The following is a 22,268-nucleotide window of genomic DNA, read 5'->3' on the forward strand; positions in this document are numbered from 1 at the left end:
CAATTAAGACACTTGTTAGTTTGGGGAGGCCTGAAAACTAGGTCTAAGTATTAGAGTCATTCACACCTTCATGTAGGAAAGGCTTCCCGGACAGATTGGAGTAGGATGCATGTACGTTAAGAGGTCATTGAAGGCTGTGTAAGCTGGAGCTGGCGGTGGATCCATATGCAAGCCACAAACATCCGGGTTTAAGTGTTCATCCAAAGAATCCAGCTTATCCAAGTTACAGAGAGCACCTAGCCCTGGCTGGAGAGATGACCACACAGAGCAAAAAGTGTCAATTTAGTCACAAAGGCTGAAATGTTCTAAGGTCTCCTAGCCCATCCGAGGGAATGTAGAGGGTTGGCCAGTTTGAGGATCACAGTTACTGGCAAATTAACCTGGCAGCTGTTCTGAGAGAGTTCAGGCAGCTTCACATCTATGCAGAGGTTCATTTGTATGGTGTTGATAGCCTGGCATCCCTGGAGCAATCCAGAAGACTGTTGTGACCTTTAGTGACACCGCAAGTAGCAATGTTTCTGTAATTTGCTCAATGTATGAGGGTTCAGATGAAGGTTTGGCGAAGTTTCGAATAAGATATCAAATATCATAGTTGCTTATTTCTTTCAATCTTACTAAATGGCCATGAATCACACTTATAACTGATGTGTTGCACATCTCACATACGGTGTCCAATTAAAAGAGCAGCAGTCTGACAGGCTCTTTTTCCCCAACATCTTTCTCTCTTCCTACATCTGGCACTTTTATTGAAAGAGAAATTTGCAACATAAATGTTGTCTAATGTCAATTTTTTTACCAGTGGAATAAAAACATTATTAAGACTTGGCACTAAGAAACTAGTTAATAAAATGAAACGTATGTTATATCTCCAATCACACAGCTCAAAGGACTGTTTTCATCTTAACGGACTGATCATTTCTACCTTGAAAGACTGACTCCTCCTCCATTTCAAGAGTGGTGGGCAAGTCATCAGGATTCTGCTTCCCAATACAAACCCTTCTTCAGCCCTTTTTTTTTTTTTTTTTTTGAGATGGAGTCTGGTTGTCCAGGCTGCAGTGCAGTGATGTGATCTCAGCTCACTGCCACTTCTGCTTCCTGGGATCAAGCGATTCTCCTGCCTCAGCCTCCCATTGTACCTGGGATTACAGGTGCTAATTTTTTGTGTTTTTTAGTAGAGACAGGGTTTCATCATGTTTGCCAGGCATGTGTCGAATTCCTGGCCTCAGGTGATCCATCTGCCTCGGCCTCCCAACGTGCTTATGGCCTTTAACATATCCTCATCACTTCCAGCAGAAACTGTAATATACAGTTGATTCTGCATTTTATGATAGTTTTTAAAACAATGTGTTAATTCATAATGAAAACCTATTAGGTAATATAAGCCTACTCTGTACACATAGTCGCCTAGCATATATCTCTACATGCCAAAAGCAAGTAACTGAGAAAGGCCAGAAAGGCCTAACTTGACCATTTTACACGTGATATTTCAAAAACCAACTGTAAAATTGATTATAGGTCTTCTGATTCCATTGTTCCTTTTATTATACTATGCTTTTTTGGAATTAAAACAAGGAATGTCCCACCTTATCACATTTTAATTCCCTTGGATTTTTTTTAACATTTAGTAGCATTTATGTTAAAATGCGTTTCACTTTAAAATTTTTTGCATGAGTGAGGAGAGCTATATATTTCTTCACTTTCATTCATTCATTATTCATGAATCAGAACACAAATAGACTGTCAGAATACAGCCAAAGGGCTGAGTGTAGAGTAAGAAGGTTGCTGTTACCATATAAAGTGCTATAAAAAGTCGAAACGATAATGGGGGGTATATATATAATTCTTCTTGAGAAAAATGTGCCATAAGTTTCACAAAGCATTAGTCATTATATTCATTTCTATTTTCAAAGCCCCTGGCATTAGTTTGGATTTATTTGTTCTTTGTTGAATGGTCAAATTATACTGTGACTGGATGTATTGCACTGCATAATACAAATCGTTACTGAATTCCCATGAAATGCTTCTGTAAAATACTTTTGGTATTGCTGAACATCTTATTCAGTAAAGTATAAATTTATTGGCATTTTCTTAAGATAGCTACTTCAGGCTGTAAAAAACAGGTGCCCCAAGTAACTTGCCAAGTTTAGAATGCAAGTAACGGAGAAGCAGCTTGAAAACCTGAAGGACTTCACTCAAATTACTTAATAATTTGCATTCAAGATGTTATATTTCTCATTGAATTAGGGAATACTTATTTGCCAGGTTATTATTTCTATTCATAGCTAGAGATAAGGTATTTTTAACTATGTCTTCTTAAAAAGAAATCAGTTCTTATTTTTGCATTTCAGCATATTTTACAGTATTCCTCCTGGATCAAACATCCAATAAATACACACAAAATATAGACAGTATGAGAAAACATGTTTGCTCATTGTCTCTTTGTATGAGAAAGTTCTGCTAACTTCATTAGGGGTTTGGAGATGTTATAATTGATAATTTATAAACCTAGTGTCTTTTGAGGCTGCTGAATTCCTTTGAGTATTGCCAGCCAACAGAATTCTGACAGTAATTTGAAAGTGGAATTTGAGACACCATCAGATAATGTGTGACCAGATGGGCCCAGGAGACCTTCCGTGAATAGCATGACAATTCATTGTACCTAACATAAAACTCCAGCTTTACCCATCTGTCACTGTTCAACCTTAGTTTGGCCAGCTGGGTCATGTACAGTACATAATCCTGCAAGCAGGCTAAACAATCCAACCCTTCTCTCTTCAGGGCTCTTTAATCATTACTGACTGAGAAACTCACCCTGTCAATGGAGAGATCAGGATGAGCACATTACTGTAGCTAGAATATGTCACAGATTGTTCCGATGTTCTTCTCCACAATATTAGATGCTTGATATCATAAATATATATACAGGACAGAGAAATAGTTCATGTATAAAACCATCTTACCTGAAAACTACTGCTAACAAACGGATATGTGTACATCCATTAGACAAAGTATCCAAAAATCCGAGCACTATCCTCTAGATTTCACAAACCTCTTTTCTGAAAACACATTTGTTTATGTAAGCCTGCTCACTTTCCCTCTAATTCTTTTTATCACAAGTCACATTGACTCTATTTGAAAATCTTTATGTTGGTTATGTGACTAATTTTTGATTTATTATATACCTCAAGCATTCCAATATTAATATATTTTCTTGACTATATGACTACTGAATGAATGCCATTGTCAAAAATTCTAAATATTTATCCTTAAATTGTAAGAAATGTTTACCGCTGTTGGTAATTTAATAAATGCATTTGTATCTGCCTTGATGACCGTACAAAAATAGTATAAAAACTTGGTACTTACTTTATCCCTAACAAACCAGATTTGGTTCATTTGTCTTAGGAGACGTATTGGCTCAGCAAATAGATGGTAGAGCCTTTGACAATGGGAAGTTGAGTGTAATATATAGTATAATAAACACTTAGGTTTTCTTGCTGTGTGTGTCTTAAGAATAGTTTCATGAATCTTCTAGTTTCTAATATATGTAACTCTCTCATTTTGTTCTGAGTTTTCCATCTGAAACTTATTATTCACAATTTTCCAAAAGTCTGAGTTCCAGTATTTTTTCCTCTAAAATATTAAAACAGACTTCTAAATTCTAGGATTAAGGGAGTTTGTTATCTTGAAGATAACATCAGTGTATAAGAATACTGTATACAGGAAGGAACCTGGGTCCACCTCCTCACACAGGTATAAATTTTAAAAATAAAAGTCACCTAGTGGCCTCTGATGACTAAGATGATTGTAGCAGAAGGTACCATCCTCTTGGTCAGTAGCAAGATGATTGAAAGTAAAGTCTCCTTTGGTGTATTTCTATATTTAGAAATATACAATTTCAGTAAGCCACTTTTCAATATTTTGTTCAAAAACATATATTGATATATTTGTATCTGCATACATCCTACAAATTTTCATGCAATAAATATAAAAGAAGCATCATTTGGAGCAAGACAAAATATGCTTTAGAATCCAGCCAATTCAGGAAGCCACAGTAATATATTTTCTTTCTGATGGCACTTAGTTTTGACATCACTTGTAAAAGTACCCATAGAAATCACTGTGATCAGACACCATCTTCTGTGGCCTCCCCCAAGTCCTCAGTTTGTACGTCCTGGAAACACCATGGTTTATACTGATGGCAGCCAAGTCTCTCCTCATTCAACAGCAGTTGCTAAACTCACAGCAGTAAATCAGAGATTCTCCATGTCTGATCCACGCATGGACTTCATGGAACCCATGTATTCCCTGAATTCTTTTCTCATTTATGTACCTATGGCTTTCATTGATTTGTCAAGAACTATTGTTTTAATTAATTGTTTTCTTCCCAGAGTACATGTAATGTCATCACAAGAATAACAACAGCTAATAATTATTAAGCATATTCTACTTGTCAGTATGCCTGGAAGACATGAATTACTTATCTTCACAGTAATCAGATGCAGAGAATATTATTCACACCCATTTTACGAATGAGAAAATCTCATGGTATGATGGTTTTAGGAATTGTTGAAGCTCATACATATCATTAGTGACAGAGTAAGAATTGAAACCTCAGAATTCCTATGCAAAGTGTATGCTGTTAACCAGGAAGCTAAGCTTTCTGAAAATGTAGCTGGTTTTGTCTTGCAGAACATATTCTGCCTGTGTGTTTCCATGTATCTTCTTAGTGTATCTTACAGCCAACGTCTAACTTATGAGTTATTTTGGCCATAAAGTTATATAACTTTAATCAAGAATTTCTCATTTTGTTTTTCTTTCAAGCCTATTTTACAGAAAGCAGAACCCATCTAAATATGTTTTAACTTATAAAACAGAAGTTTACTTATTGAATGAGAGGAAACCATCCAACTAATTACTCAGTGATGGCCAGGGTGCCATTTTCACTCTCGAAGTCTGGCAAAATGTATGCTTAGTGGAATCATATCATGATGAACAGTATATGTTGAAGCCATGATTGTGAGATAATGTAACAAATATTTCAACTTTAAAAAGTCCTCTACTACGTATTGAGCAAGGGAAACGGAATTTAAAGTGGCCTCTCCATGGCTTACCAGTGCTTTTAGGATTTGGAGGAACAAGAAGAGTATAAATATGAAAAAGTAATATTGAAAGTCTTATAAGAAAACAAATGAAAAAAGACTACTAATTTAACTGTATTTGATCTAATCATAACTAGAGGAATATAATAAAGTTATATCCCAGACCAAAAAAAGAAAGTACAAAATGGTTTCATATCCTCTCCTCCGAAAAATTAGTCTAAACATGAAATCTCTGAAAATGAAATTAATTGACTTGAGTTCAGCACCATGTCCAGAACAAAATGGTAGTACAGTCTTGGGTAAGCCAGTTAGATACCTAGGCTTATCTCTAAGTGTGGAAATAATAATGCCTCTTCACTTTCATATCATGAAAGTCATATGAAATTTTCTCTTTACAGAACTCTAGAACACTTTGAAACTTTTGTGTACTTTTGTATACCATTTGAAAGTAACCCTACTCCCCAGCAAAGAAATTTAAAAACTGATCATGCTTTTTGCCATGTTGAAGGAAATAAGAGTTGTAAGATACTTGAATCTTCACAATCTAAGTTGTGACTTCAGCATGTCACTTAAGATTTCCAGCTCACAAGTAGAACATGTGAATTAGAGAAGGTGATCTTTAATACTTATTCCTTTTCTGTGAATTGAATACTGTATAAGGAGAGGGAGAAATTTTTGTTCACCAGAAATAATGTATTGGATACTATTTATTTATTCAATAAATATTTATTGGCTGCAGACTCTTTGCTTGGACTCAGAGAAATGAACAAGAGAAGCCCAGACTCTGAGGGAACTTTCTAGATGAGAAGACAACAAGTAAACAAACAAATATGTAATTTCAGATAAGTGCAAGGAACAAAACTAAGGCAGGGTAAGAGTAGTTTGGAAAGTGACTGAAGGTATAGACATTTTTCAGTGACCACGGGGAAATGAGATGGTGATAACTGAGCAAAGACCTGAAGTAAGCAGGGGAGTGAAGAGGGGGAAGAACTGGAGATTCCAGGCAGGAGGAACTGCAAATGCCAAGACAGGCTGGGCGCGGTGGGTCACACCTATAATCCCAGCACTTTGGGAGGCCAAGGCAGGTGGATCACGAGGTCAAGAGATCGAGACCATCCTGGTCAACAAGGTGAAATCCTGTCTCTACTAAAAATACAAAAAAAAAAATTAGCTGGGCATGGTGGTGCGCACCTGTAATCCCAGCTACTCGGGAGTCTGAGGCAGGAGAATTGCTTGAACTTAGAAGGCGGAGGTTGTGGTGAGCCGAGATCGTGCCATTGCACTCCAGTCTGGGTAACAACAGTGAAACTCCGTCTCAAAAAAAAAAAAAAAAATGCCAAGACAGCGAGAATGGCCAGTGTGGCTGGACAAGAGTGAGGGAAGAGTGGCTGGAGGTGTGGAAACAGGCTTGCACATGTAGGTCTGTGATCAATTGCAAGTACACTCGTGTGTAGGGTCAAGACCCAGTCAAGGTTCACTTTTTTCCAATATAAATGCAGTTTTTCATCACCATGTTTTAAATAGACTATTTTGTTCTATGAAATATAAAATCCTTTTAAAAATCCATCAGTTATTGACATGTGGGTCCCTTTATAGATTATATGTATTTTGCTTCCTTGATCCATACGTCTGTCTTTACGTCCAAATCACTCTCTCCTAATTAGCTACAGCTTTATAGTAAGTCTTGAAATTGGGTAGTACAAGCCCTTCAACATTCCTTTTTCTCAAAGTCATTTTAGCTTTTCTAGGGCCTTTTGTTGGTTTGTTTGTTTGTTTTGAGACAGAGTCTGGCTCTGTCACCCAGGCTTGAGTACAGTGGTGCAACCTTGACTCACTGTAACTTCCACCTCCTGGATTCAAGAGATTCTTCTGCCTCAGCCTCCCAAGTAGCTGGGATTACAAGCATGCACCAACATATCCAGCTAATTTTTACATTTTTAGTAGAGGCGAGGTTTCCCCACATTGGCCAGGCTGGTCTCAAACTCTGAATCTCAAGTGATCTGCCTGCCTGGGCCTCCCAAAGTGCTGGCATTTCAGGCATGAGCCACCGTGCCTGGCCTTCTAGGTCTTTCCTTACTACCATGTGAAAGATGGAAACTCTCTTGGTTCCCTTCTTCCATTCGCCTTCTACAGTGCATGATGTATGTATAATAAAATCCGTTTTCCTGTGAACAACTTTGTTCTCTTCTAAGAGCTTCATGCTTTAAAAAAGTCAAACAATCATGTTATAGTGACATTAGATCCTTACTGCTGTTTTGATTTCCTTGGATTCATTTGGCATTGATTTCCTAGCACACATCCTCATGAGGAGTTCCAAAGCTGAAATAATCTTCATGCTTAAACTAACTACTCCTACCCAATTGTTAGCAGATTCCTTTACCGTATTATGGGTAAAATCAAACATCCCTGGTATTTTGTGATTTTTTCCCCCTTTCTTAAAGTGTCTTTCCTTCTAAGTAAACTCTTTCCATCTATGTGCGTAATTTCCTCCCTGAGTAGTCCCCTTCTTAATTTTCTCCATGTTCACTGGCTCCTTCCTGCCGCAGACAGCCGGGCACACCTGTCTCTTACGCTATTTACTGCTGTAGCTGCCAGCCCCAGGTGGCCGCCAGTTGACATGACCCAGGTGCAAACGTGCAGTGCACACATTCTGTGGCTCTTACTTCTGTTCCATGGCTTTCGTGTTGACACCAGGGCTTCGTTCCATGAGACCCAGACGGGTACTTATGCATGGACAACTAGAAAGTGTAGGGATATTAACACTCTAGTGGAAACCAGAGGTTGAATATTTGTCTTTTTCTCCTCCTTATATGGATTGGCTTCAGACATAGTTTTGTGGTGTTTTGCAAGACCACTGTGCAGGACTGAGAAATGTTTTGCTCAGAGAGGTGTATAAGCTTAATAATACATCATTACATGGGCTTTCTCTTTCTTCCTTGTCCCTTACCGCTCCTTCCGTAATTGTTCTAGCCAATAAAGTAGTACCACTTACGCTTTTGCTTCAGGCTTTGCATTAACTATTCATGCTGCCATGGAACCAGGAATTGCTTTAGACAACACACCCTCAGGACAGATTTTTGGGAGCTGGATTACTCCCACAGCTGATGGCAATGAGGATCTGATTTCTGGTTGTAAGCACATGTGATCACTCTGGGCATGTGGTACCATCACAATTACCAACACTTCCTCTTGTGGTTAACTGAAATGTGGTACAGGTGGAAAAAAATGTGTTGGGATCCTCAGTAGCTATATACCTAGACTTCTCTACCCAGACAGAGGACTCAGTGTTACACTCAGCATCTCCAACCACTAAGAAAGAGGAACAATATTGGGGGTTTCTTGAATTTTGGAAACAACATATATCATATTTCAAAATATTTTTTCAGTGCATTTATTGCTTTACTTAGAAGATTGCCCATTTTTAGTGGCATCCAGAGCAAGAAAGGGTCTTCAGCATGTGCTGGCTGTGCTTCAACTTTCCTGTCCCTGGAAGTCTGTGACACAGTAGACATGATAGTGTTGCTGATGTCTGCTGTATGGGAAAAAATGGTGAGTAGAGGTCTCCAGCAAGCCCCAGTAAGGATTCTATAATGCAGACACCTAGAGATTTGGAAGGAGTTCATGCCTTTTCTGGAGAACTGTTCTCCATTGTAAAATTGCATGATTTTACATGATTCTGACACTAGTGGGGACGGATTATTGGACCATGGGGTCCCAAGTGCCTGTGTGACAGAAGTCACCCTTTGTAAGTTGGATAAACTGATCAAATCTTAAACTGAGGTGGACATAACAGCAGTCTACTTTATAATGGACTATTCAGGATCAAGCCCTAACCAGTACAGATGACACAAGCTATTATGAGGATAGGTGGCACAGACTCCCTTGTCACATGTCCTTAATTAATGCACTGACACCTTTCTTCTGTCCATGCATATGGCTTCTTAGAGGATTCCCTGTGAACTACTAAAGAGAAAGGAAGCCATCCAGGCATGGCTCACGAATAGTTAACAAGGTATGTCTATGCTGGCCAAAAGTTGATTTCTGCTACATTTAACTTCACTCATGAATGTCCCAGAAGGACAACAGCAAAGAAGACTTGCCTTAGTGATCAGAGTCGTTTGCCTTGGGCTCTGCTTTCTGGGGTAACGTTGATGTGCTGCCTTCAAAGACCTGCTTATGTTCCATCTCCCTTCTTCTAGCTGCTGTTTAGAGCTACTGTATCACTCTTTGCAACTGTCAGTATTTGCCTTAAACTTATGATCAGGGATGCAAGAGATACAATGATTATAAGTCACATTTTGGGTTCCAGTACTGTAGATTACATAAATTTATGCAAAGGAAGTCTGGTTCAATGAAGTTTAAAGTCAGCTGAAAAAAAAGGATGAAAAGGCAAAATGCAGCCTAGGAAGTGAGGGTATAAGCAAATGAAGTGAATTGACTTTGATGGAGTGGATGGTATGTTTACAGGAAGGCTGTGTACAGATGCCTTAACAGAACTTTGATTTTAGTTCTGAATGGCAGCACCCTCTCCCCACCGCCACACCTGCCGCCTCGTTCTGGGACGCTGGGCCATTACCCAGAGCCGTCAGCAGGGAGCTCCCCAAGCCTGGCCGCCACTCTGCGCACCCTGTGATCTGTCTTAGCGAGGTTACTCTTGCCTTTCACTTACATAAATGTACCTAAACGACAACTCACTGCTTGTTATTATTTAAAGCAGTGCTTTCATGGACAAAGAGGTCACCAGAGATGTTCAGGAAAATCCATTTTCACAGTCATATTAGTTTAGGAAATGCAATGTAATATGTCTTCCTTTTCTGAAAATTCATCAGGCACATTTGCATATTAAAGGCTTTAAAAAGAGAGTAAAAGGCAATAAAAAGATACTTTTATCCTTATTTAATTCAGTGATTACCAAACGTATGAGTCTACATAATTCCATTTTATCTTTGTTTTAAATACGACCTCCACTCCCTCCACTCCTTCCCCTGCAAACGTTTCATCCCTCTCTAATCATTCAGGGAGAAAGAAAAGTCATCGTAATAACTTTGAAGTTTTCATGTGGTACATTGGTGTTCAAAGAATTTTGGAGTTGAAAAGGACCTGAGAGAATGTCTAATCTATTGGGTCACAAACATTTTATCACCAAAAACCATTTTGCTTAAATCTCTCCACATATATACAAGTTTTAAAAGACAATATATATTATACATACATATATATGTATAATATATATTTTAATGTATATTTTATACATATATATATATATATGAAACCTAGCAAAGGGGTAGATAGCTGCCTTTGAAAGCCTTTGATTAACCTTGGATTATATATTTATTTTGGCAGTTTAATAATACTTTCAGCAAAAAAAACAAACAAAGGTCCTTGACATTTTGGTTGACAAACTTTTAAGTTTTTTAAAAATGACTTCTTATTTCTATGATCTTGTAAGGATAGGAGGTCTATATTATGCCCGTCCTCAACTATTTATTGATAACAAACCTTGGTTTCAAAAGTTGAGCATCTTACTCTAGGCCCACTGCTGTTTGATAGAACTCAGAGCTCCTAATTCCCTGATCAATATTCTTCCTATTGCCTTTGATGCTTCTTTAGAGCAGAAGTTGGCAAACTTTTTCTATAAAGTGCCAGAGAGTAAACATTTTAGTTCGTGTGTGTCAAAGTCCCTGTTGAAACAATTCAGCTTCATTGTTGCAGTTGCAGAAGCGGTGATAAGACAATAGGTAACAAATGGGTATGACATTCTAATAAAACTTTAAGGCCGGGTGCGGTGGCTCATGCCTGTAATCCCAGCACTTTGGGAGGCTGAGGCAGGTGGATCATGAAGTCAAGAGATCGAGACCATCCTGGTCAACATGGTGAAAACCCGTCTCTACTAAAAATACAAAAAATTAGCTGGGTATGGTGGCGCGTGCCTGTAATCCCAGATACTCAGGAGGCTGAAGCAGGAGAATTGCCTGAGCCCAGGAGGCGGAGGTTGCGGTGAGCCGAGATCGTGCCATTGCACTCCAGCCTGGGTAACAAGAGTGAAACTCCATCTCAAAAAAAAAAAAAAAAAACTTTATTTACAGAAACAGGCCACAAGCTGTGAGCCACAGCTTGCCAATCCCTCCTTAGAGCATTTCGCCATACACTTGCCTGGTTATAAGAATTATCTGGCCTATGACATAAAATGTGGTTGCCACTGTCTCTCTTCTGATTCTGAGTGAGGATGAGGCCCAGAAATCTGTGCCCTTTTCAAATGCATCAGGTGATTCTTATTTTCAAAGGAACAAGTCTGTGAAACACTGATTTGGGTATAGTTATTCTTTTGTTTGTAATATTAGAAAACCACGTCTATTTATTTCCAGGTTTAAGTATTTAGTAATAGCTTTTCCAGTTTGTACCAGATCAAGTTTGAGTCAAAGAAACTGAATATTTGGCTTTGATTTGGTTTAACAGATTAATTTTAAGCAAATTATTGGCTTGTGGTTTAGTTTATGGTACTGGTTCTTATAGGACTCTTAAATGATTTATTCCTGGTTCATCTGTGGTTCTTCAATGGTAATAGCTTGAAGAGGGATTCTTCACATTCTCTAAAGGATGTGATGGCTGTTTAGGAAAATGCGTGTTAATATACGCTGTACATAAATGTACTTGTTTTTGTATATACATCCAGTACAATCTCACAAAAGAAATGAGAGCTAGTTAGAAATGGGGCTTTATAAAGCAATTAAAAGTAATATTAACGTGATGTACAGTTGAAAAAGTACATTCTTCTCATTTGATATTTATAATCCTGGGAGGTAGGTCTTTTTTTTTTCTTCTTTTATAGCTGAAGAAACTGAGGGTCAAATCAAAAGCTGGTAAATGGAACTGGGGCATAAACTGAAGACTTTAAATCTCAGATTCTGTGTTCTTTTTCCTGCAGTCTAGGAGATACAAGTCAAAGAGGCATAATAGCAGAAGCTAGGAAAAATAGATGAACCAAGAAAAATCTTTTTTATGAGTGTCTATTTCCCCAGTGATCCCCCATCTAAATGGAATCCTAGACTCTTAAGAGCTACTTCTCTACTCTCTTAAAACAAAACTTGAAAAAATAGATTTAAGTATCTTCAGTTCCTCTGCTGTCTTAGAGAAAACCCTTTACAGCACTGAATAACCCTTCTGGAGCCTGATAAATCCAAATCAAGAGTCCACACTTGATGAGGCCATGAAGGGATTCTGCGGAATCCTCGACTTGCTGATGAGGAAGGGAGAGCTCCTGAGGATTTGGCAGAGCTGGGTTCTCACCCGTCTTCTCTATAAAGTCTTTCCCAGTTTTCCTTTTCATAGCTTCCTGAAAACCTGGTCAACTCTTCTTTGAGTCCTTGTGCAGACTTTTCATGGTTCTTGTAATGCCTTTCATACACTGCCCTCTATTAAGGTGTTACAGGATCCTAATGAACGCCTTCTGTACTATGGGATTCCATACCAGTTAGGGTCTAACAAAAGCACAGCATTCAACATGTAGAGGTGACTGATAAACGCAGCAAAGAAACAAGAAAGAAAGTGGGGAGGAAAAAAGGGGAAGCAGAGACAGAGAGAAAAGAGGGGAAAAGAAAACTGGAAAGTCAACAGAGCATGAGACAAAGCATAATTAATTGGCTGAGGAATATCAAAGTTAGTTTCTCTACCCTGTTATTTTCCTATTTCTTTCTTGTCCCAAAACTAAGTAAGAGTGGAATTATCTCCCCAAAGTCCCTTGCCCTCCTCTGATTGTTACAGCTGGATCAGGACCCTATTAATTGATGATGAGGGTCACTGCCTGCTTCTCCAGGTAACCATGAGCCCCTTGAGTTAAGGCCCCTTTCTTAGATAACATTTTACCCAGTTTCCCTGATTCCAGCCTTTCTGCTCATTTTGTTGCATATGCAAATGGATTAACCTGCAGCAAAGTTGTAGTAAACAGACAAAGGCTTACGACATGTCCACACTGCCCAGAATGACCTGCATACTTTAGCTGACTTACTAGCCCTTTGTACACCAGGTCAGGTGTGGCTCTCTTGCCATTTACAGTATGATTTTCTTATTGCCAGTGGCTGAAAAATTGCAGTTCACAATTGTGTGCAAAATATTGCCTCAATCTGGTATTCCCCACTCTTTGTTAATTCTCTTTCTTTCAAAATACATTCTGAAAATGCATCTCAAAGACAATCTCATAGTCCTCAAAATCCCTTAAAATTTTGTTTCCCTGATATGTATAGTATTCATCTCATTCTTATTTTATGAGAAGTACAACCGTATAACAAAAGCACTAGTACAACCATTATGGAAGACAGTGTGGCGCTTCCTCAAGGACCTAGAAATAGAAATTCCATTTGACCCAGCAATCCCATTACTGGGTATATACCCAAAGGATTATAAATCATTCTATTATAAAATGTATGTTCATAGCGGCACTGTTTACAATAGCAAAGACATGGAACCAACCCAAATGCCCACCAATGATAGACCGGACAGGGAAAATGTGGCACATATACACCATGGAATACTATGCAGCCATAAGCAACAATGAGTTTATGTCTTTTGAAGGGACATGGATGAATCTGGAAACCATCATTCTCAGCAAACTGACACAAGAACAGAAAATCAAACACCACATGTTCTCACTCACAGACAGGTGTTGAGCAATGAGAACACATGAACACAGGGAGGGGAGCCTCACACACTGGGGTCTGTTGGGGGGGCCAAGGAAGGGACAGCAGGGGCAGGGTGCGGAGGTCAGGGAGGGTTAACGTGGGGAGAAATGCCAGATGTAGGTGATGGAGGGATGGAGGCAGCTAACCACATTGCCATCTGTGTACCTATGCAACAATCCTGCATGATCTGCACATGTACCCCAGAACCTAAAGTACAATAAAAAAAAAAGATGTACCCTTTGCTATGTTCGGTTGTATGCCCTTAGATGATTTGCATAGCCATTTGGAGTCTGTGTTTCCAAATCTGCAAAACAGCTTCAGGAAAGTGTCAGTCCCTTTTTGCATGTCGGCAACAAGTGAAAAACTACCCTGCTTGTAGCGGAAACTTAAACTCCTGTTTGCTGAATGACAGAAGCAACATCATCTAACCCTGGTGTCAGAGAGAGACTGGGACTGTGGAGAGTAAGGACAGGGCAGTTGGACCCAGATTGGCATCTGTTTTTTGTACAGTCATGAACCTGTCTTTACTTGTTATTATGACTAGCAAGACACTTTTTCTAAGACCATATAAGGAAGTATAACCATTTAGCAACCTAATCTCTCTTTCAGAATGCTTTCCGTTAGGTGATATGAATATTTATTGCTTAACAGTGGACTCTTCAATGCCGGCATCTCCCAGTAACAAATTAGTGTAACAGTTTGCTCCTCCATTGCTTCAAAATGTGCTGTCCGCTTGTTCTCATAAACAACCAGCTCAACCTAATGACAAAATAAATATGAAGTAGTTCTAATGCTGTTCCACAGAAAAATTTCTGCTTAATCATTGACTAACTGATTACCAAAATATTTCATGGGAAAATTGAATCCGATTTATTTTTTATATTTGAACAATAGCAATAACACCTTATGCCAGTTGCTTACAAAACCTTAGCTAATAAATGTTATTGGAAAAATTGGATAAAAATTTAGACTCTGAAGCCACCCACGGACTTTTTAATTCATTAGATCTGGAACAGGGTCCAGAAATTTACATTTTTAAAGAAGCAGATGCGTAAACTATGACAATAATTTAAGTTTGTTTTCATTGTGGTTTCTTCCTGCACCTAACATAATCATTACTTGACTGATGAGCTAGATATTAGCTGCCCATACTAATTACATTGCTTGAGAATCTCTGCAAAGAATGCTGGCTCAAAATTACTATTATTTTAGAATGTGGTCTCCTGGCTTGAATTTTCAACTAGCTCCTTGGTGATAACAGTGTCTTGTGATAGAGGCTCTAAATTTCCCAAACATCCAACTGCTACCCCAGCCATCTTGCTGTGCACAAGCAGCAGAGCGAAAAACCACAAAGATTCTGCAGAATAATTATTTGAGACGTGAAACTGCATGTTCTTTTGTCTTCTTTAGCCACCCTCATTTAAACTGTTTGGAGCAAAGATGCCAGTGCATTTTTATTCCTTTAGGGATATTATAATCACTGGATTTGTTTTAATTTTGAAAAATTACAAATACAGAAAACATGAATAAATAGATTAAAAATCCATTTACACTCAGCAGTTAATATTTTACAATATTTACTTCTCTTTCCTCTCCATGTCTCTGTCTACCTAACTGTACTTTTTTACTGAATCTTTGAAAGTGAGTGGCAGACTTGCTGATACCCACCCTATATATTTCCGCATCCCTTCTAATTAAAAAGCCTTCACTTACATAAATGCAATACCAGGATCACAGCTGACATATTTAATACTGATAAAAGAATACAGGCACATTCCATGGTTCCTTTTCCCACAACTAACCTATAGCGGCGTTTTTTCCCTCCAGATTTCAGTCTAGATTTCAGCTAGGCATAGTGGTGCATGCCTGTAGTCCCAGCTGCTTTGGAAGCTGAGGCCAGAAGTTCGGGGCCAACCAGGGCAAAATATATAACGAGACTTCATTTCTTAATAAACACTTAAACACTTACTGCATTTGGTCATCCTATCTCTTTAGTCTCCTTGATTATATTAATTTATCTACCTGCTTTTTTTCATTTTTCTTCTTTTGTCTTTCAAAATACTGACATTCTGAAGAGTTTAGAAACTTGTCTCCTATGATATCCTCCAACCTGGATTTGTTGTGTTTATTCTTCCTTGGGTTAAACATCTTGCCAAGAATGTCTACATGTATGTATTTCTCACAGCCTGACCTGAGAAGATACACAATGCTGATTTGTCTTCTTATGGGCAATGATAGCTTTAGTTACCTGGATATGGTAGATTTTGTCACATTTCCTTGTTGTAAACGTAACTTTCTTTTTGTAATTAATATTTTGTTCCTCACAAACTTACACCCAATAGATTAAGTACCTATTGATGAACCTTACCTAGTTAAATAGCACATTGATGATTGCAAAGTAGAGATTCTATTGTTACTTTTATATTTTTCGGTGGTGTTAGAAAAAAGTTCATACATACTGGGGAAAAGTTCTTCTTTCAATACTTTGTTTCCTGATCTTTGTATCATGGCCCTATGGATTCTTTTTATATTCACGGTAATAAACCATTACTATTCTTCTCTTGGTACTGCTGTTTTTATTGAAGTAGCTGTACATTCTTATGCAGTTGTAGGAAATAACAAAGAGAACCCAAGGGTGACATTTTGCAAAACTATAGCATAATATCCTCCTAACCCAGATATTACATCGATGCAATCCACTGATCTTATCCAGATTTTTCTAGTTTTGCTTTTATTCATTTGTGTGTATGTTCTATATATTTTTATCACCTGGTCCGTTTGTGTATAAACAGCACAGCCAAGGTACTAAACAATTCCAACTCCACAGGGCATCCTCGTGTTGCCCTTTAGACCACACTCACCTTCATGCCATCCCACCCCATCCCTAAGCCTTGGGCATGTATCTTCCATTTCTAAAATTTGTCATTTTTAAATGTTATGTAAATTGACTCACATAGTATGTAACCTTTGGGGATTGGCTTTTTTCTCTCAGCATGATTCCCTTCTGCAGATCCATGGAGAGAACAATAATTTATTCCATTTTATTACTAAATATTCCATGGTGTGGTTACATCCCAATGCATTTAACCATTCACCTATTGATTCTAGGGCCATTTGGGGGCCTTTAGAAATAAAAGTGCTATAAATACTCATGTGCAGATTTTATGTAGATGTAAGTTTTCATTTATTCACGATAAATGCTCAAGAGATTAATTGTTTATCCTTAAGGTAGAAGCTTAGTTTTATAAGAAAGTGCCGAAATGTTTTCCAAAATGTTATCATTTGACATTCCCACCAGAAATCTAATAGTAGTTCAGTTTTTACAGTCTTGCCAGCATTTAGTGTTGTCACCATTGTATTATTTTTATTTGGGCCATCTGGATAGGTGTGTAGTGATATTTCATTTTTTACGGAATTTATCTTCCCTTGATAAGTGATTGTGAAAACGTTTTCAAGTGCTTATTTGTGATTCATATATCCCCTTTATTCAAATGTCTGTTCATGTATTTTGCCCATTTTCTAGTTGGATATTGGTTTTGTTTTTACCATTGACTCTGGAGAGTACGTGATAAATTCTAGATATTTGTTCTTTGTCAGATATGTGGTTTTCAAATATTGTTCCCTAGTCCATAGTCTGTATTTTCTATTTTCATCCTTTTCATATAGGTTTCTATAGAGCAAAAGTTTTTAATTTATGAGGTCCAGTTCATTAGTTTTTCTTTTCATGAGTCATTCATTTCATGCCAAATCTAAGAGCTGTTTGCCTAGTCTTAATTCCTTAAGGTTTTTCTTCCACTTTTAACTACATTTTACAGTTTTGAGTTAATTGCTATATAAGCTGTGAGGTTTATGTCAAGATCGTCCTGCCTATGGATAGATGTCCAGTTGCACCAGGGCCATTTAAAAAAAGGTTACTATTCCTCCATTGAACTGCTGTGACACATTTGTCAAAAATCATTTGGACATAATTGTGTGGGTCTATCTGGCTTCTCTATTCTAATCATTAATCTATGTATCTGTCCCCTGCCAAGACCATGCCATTCTGATTACTACAGGTATATTGTGAGCCTTACGTATGAGGTAGAGTGTTTCCTCCCACTTTATTACTCGTTGTCAAGATTGTTTTAGCTATTCAAGACCTGCTGATACTCATGCTAATTGCTGTGTCTTCAGTAATAGTTTTTCTCTGAACCAGGAATCTTGTCACCTGCCAGGATTTATGAAAGAGTAACAGGTGGACTTGTTAGCTTCTGAATAAAGCATGTCTCAGATCTGCAATTCTTGATGCATATTTCCTTTCCTTAGGAAATAGTAAATGAATGCGTTGGAAGGACCAATATGAACATAGATGCTTTAACTTTCTATTTAGAAATAATGACAGATTCATAGGGAAATTTCAAACATAGTAGAGAGCTCTTGTATACCTTTGTTACTAAAAAATATGCAATCTTTGTGTTGTATATCAACCCCCAGTGATTGCCTCGTGTAGACCACCACTAAAACCAGGGATTTAATTTTATACTGTGTATATGTATAATTCCATGCCATTTATTACATGTGTAGTTCTGTGTAACCACTGCTGCAGTCTAGATACAGAACTGCTCATCACCACAGAGATTGCCTGATGCTACCCAATGAGAGGTGCACGCACCACACTCCCTCAGTCTTCCCAACTGCTGACAACCACCATCCTGTTTTCCATCTCTCTAGTTTCATCATTCCAGGAATATTATATAAATAGAATCATGTGTCCTTTTTAGAGTAGCTTTTTCACTCAGCATAATTTTCTGAATATTCATCTGTACTCAATATAATACACATAGTGAATAAAAAATAATATGATGAAGTAGGGTCGAATTGTTATCAGCATAGCCATAATTTTAAAGGAGTAAGCTCATCTGTTAAAAGAAAAAGGTTTTCACATTGGCTTACAGGGCAGAATACATGCTAGTGGGAATGTAAAATTGTAGACATTGAAAAACAGTTTGGCAGTTTCTTCATATCAAAAAAAATGCATACTGACTGTTTAACCCCAAAATGGCACTCCTGAGCCTTTATTCCAGAAAAAAAATAAACACTTAGGTCTACAAAACAAAACCTGTACATAACTATTCATAGCGGCTTTACTGGCAATATCCTAAAACTAAAATAATCAAGTTGTTCCTTAGAAGATGTGTGGTTAAACGAACTTCTCTAGGAGATAAACAAAGCCAGCATTTCCTGAGTTTGCCTTTTTTAAATGTATTTCTATGATGTTTAGAGTTTAAAGACCCTTAATAATTCTGTTATCGATTCTTCTGAAATGTTCCACTAGTGTCGTGTTTGGTATTTTCTGATTCAGGAATCTGATTTCAAACTTTTTTTCCATTATAAGTGACTTAGTCTTTTTACCTGGGTGCTGAAAGGAATGTGTATTTATTCTTAAGCTCTGCAGTTTTACTAGAGTATGTCTAGGAATTGATATTTTTTAATTTCCCGAGCATATAATAGACCCCTTCAAAATGTAGATTCAAGTTCCTTGATTTTGAGCAAGTTTTCTTGAGTTATTATTTTAAATATTAGTCTTGTTTTACAGTTTTTTCTTCTTTGGGGATATTTTAGTTACATTTCCCATTTGTATATCTGTATTTTTTCCATATATTTTCTAAGTTTTTGACATTCTGACAGAAGGTATTTGCTTTCCTATGTCTGCAGTTGCTTGTTTGAGGGTATTTAATGCAGATATGAGTGTGACATTACAGTTTGCCTCTGATTTCTGGTCGTTGCAGGGGAAAAAAAATGTACCAGTTGTTATGTATTCTCTTTTTTAAATTTCTTCTGTTAGTACTTTGATTTTTACTAATTTTTAAATACCGTGTTTTTCAAAATCTTAAAGGTAAATTCAGGAATATAGAGTTTGAGTGGCTTCCTCGGTTTAATCCTTGAGGATTTCTTCTGTGGTGCCCATTTGGTAGAGGAGGGCTGGTAGCTAAACTTCTGCTAATTCTAATTCACTTTACTTTTTTGGAACATTACTTTTCACCACTTGCTGTTTCTTTTCCTTCACCACTAAACCTCTAAAGGATGCATCCCTCTGCTCTAGCGACAGGGTTTTCATGACACTGGCCCCTCCTGTTTTATGCACTTCCAAGACTCTTCCTTTTGATTCTCCAGTCAAGAAGGCTCTGTCCATCAAGTCTCAACAGTATCATCTCTATTTTCCCCTCAGGGTGGGGCCCCTTTTATCTGGGAGTAAATTGGTCAATGTCCCACATTCCTAAGCAGGTTCCTCTTTCTTCATATAGTCTATCTATCCATCTATCTATCTGTCTAATCTCTCTAATCTATCCATCCCATCCACCCATCCCTCCATCTACCCCTCCCTCCATTGATCTATCCATCTTATCTGTCTCCTGTCTTCATTGTGTACTCCACAACTTGTCTTCTAGTTTCATTTTTTCTTATATACTTGTAAAGTGAAGTTTATATGTTTGTTATTTCTTGGTTATGCTAGAAGTGCAAGTTATGGTACTTTCATTGGCTCTTTTGGTTGAAGGGTATGATGTTGGAGGGTATGTGGAGAAATGAGGCAGCCATCATCATCCTACAGGACTCTGGAAGTCCCACAGCTCGCAGATTCTAAGCTGCTCATTCAAACCACATCACTTTCAGTAGGTGACTCCTTAAGTCCATGAAGATGCAAATAAACAGCCAAGAGATCTGAAAGTATATGGATTTCATTAGGCTAAACAAGGCACTCAGTCCTTAAAGAGGGATCAGAGCTTGGGTTGTAGGCATGTGTGTGATGTACTGTGCCCTTGTTTCCTGAGCACTCCACTCCCCACTCTCTGGACTCCCCATAAACTTTTGAGCAGAATGTGGGAGAAGGAGAAATGAAAAGCACTAGGGAGTCTGCTGGTGATCTGGAAACTTATGTCTCCTACTTATTTAAAGGCTTTTCTGAAAATGAAAATCCTATAGATTCACCCCATGCCATCAGGCTGGGGCAGAGGACAGAAGTGGTGACGTAGTAAATTGGATGAGAAGCAGAGAAATGCGTTTCTCTGCCCACAGGCAGGGATATGTTAAATAGGACCCTGTTACTGAAGGCTGCAGTTTTAGCTGCCCAGGGAGAGCCAGAATGAATTTATCTTTATTCATTTGTTTACATACTGCTTTATTATAGGCCAGGATTACAGTGACTAGAAGGCTGTCAAATACTTGTTTAGCGATCATGTAATCACCATGAAGCCTGGCACGTCCTTCTTTCTCCTTTTCTCTTTGAAAAATACTTTAAAGTTTTACTTTTTGTTTTTTACATTACATACCTAGAAGACAAAACTATGGCCACAGTCATGTCTTCATTAATACTTTAGCTCCCTAAAATTATTTACAACAATTACTATTGTTGAGGTCACGATTACAAAGAAATCAATTCAAAATGTTATTGTGCTGAATTTCAGAATGTTATTGGTAAGTTGGGTACAAACCAAGGTTATAGCGTATTTGTGTCTGAACAAAAAAACAAACAAAAGTCCATTTTCTAATCTGTACACTAAACCCCTGAGTCATGAGTTTGCCAGTATAACAAATATGCACATTGTATTTTAGGTTTTAGGTACTCCGAACCTAAAATAAAAGTTAAAATATTTTTAAAGACCATTTTCTTTCTCTTTTCCATTGAAAAGGATGTATGCACCATCCTATTAATGAGAGTTTATGTAAATGACCTTTACTGGGAATTTTAAAATCATAATAAAATGGCCTATTAATATCTCTAGCATAAAAACTAGGAAAACTAGGAATTAGAAGACATGGCGACATGAAAGTAAGTGTACTGAATATCCTCTGTTAATTGATAGGTAGAATATCGTTGCCCCGGACTCAGCAGTTCTGAGCACTCCTGTTTTCTTTGTTCTGCTTATGCCTAGATGGAATTTGTAGAAAATAATAAGAACAGCCCCCTGTTCCCATCAGCAATAAAATAGCTGTTCATGCAACTGGGAACAGTAGTAAATTCTTTATTTCCTAGTTCCTATGCAGAAGGTCAAATCCCTAGCCAATTTCAGATGTAAAGTATGTTAAACATCTATAAATTAAGAGCAAGAACATGAGCTGAATCTTACGTTATAAAAGAGACATGTTTTCTACTATGAGGCACATAATCCCAGTAGATATGATATTATTAGAGCATAGCATCCAGATGGCATATTCTTGCATCTTGATTATTCTGTAGCAAAGAAGTCTTCTCAACTTCTCTTACCATCCACGCAGCTTCCCATTGGGGGAGTCTGTGGTTATGTCCATTCCCAAGAAAACATGCGAGCCTGAGGCAGGAGAGGGACACTTGTACTTTTTCTTATATCTATCACTAATCAAATTTAAAAGGCTCATCTAATCACAGAAAAAGAGGAAGGCTATATTCATTTTTTAAAAACAGTTACAATAAAGATTTTCTCAAAGCCATTTATTCTACAATGAAAGCTTACTTTCTCAAAGAAATAATATATGA

General features: G+C 37.7%; 1 protein-coding gene across 1 annotated transcript in view; it reads left to right on the plus strand.

Annotated features, from left to right (window-relative positions):
• The window catches only part of DOK6 (docking protein 6), a 446,729-nt gene that overhangs the window by 221,925 nt on the left and 202,536 nt on the right, over positions 1 to 22,268 (plus strand). The window lies entirely within an intron of this gene.

This window comes from Callithrix jacchus, chromosome 13 (assembly GCF_049354715.1).
Source record: "Callithrix jacchus isolate 240 chromosome 13, calJac240_pri, whole genome shotgun sequence".
Classification (NCBI taxonomy): Eukaryota; Metazoa; Chordata; class Mammalia; order Primates; family Cebidae; genus Callithrix; species Callithrix jacchus.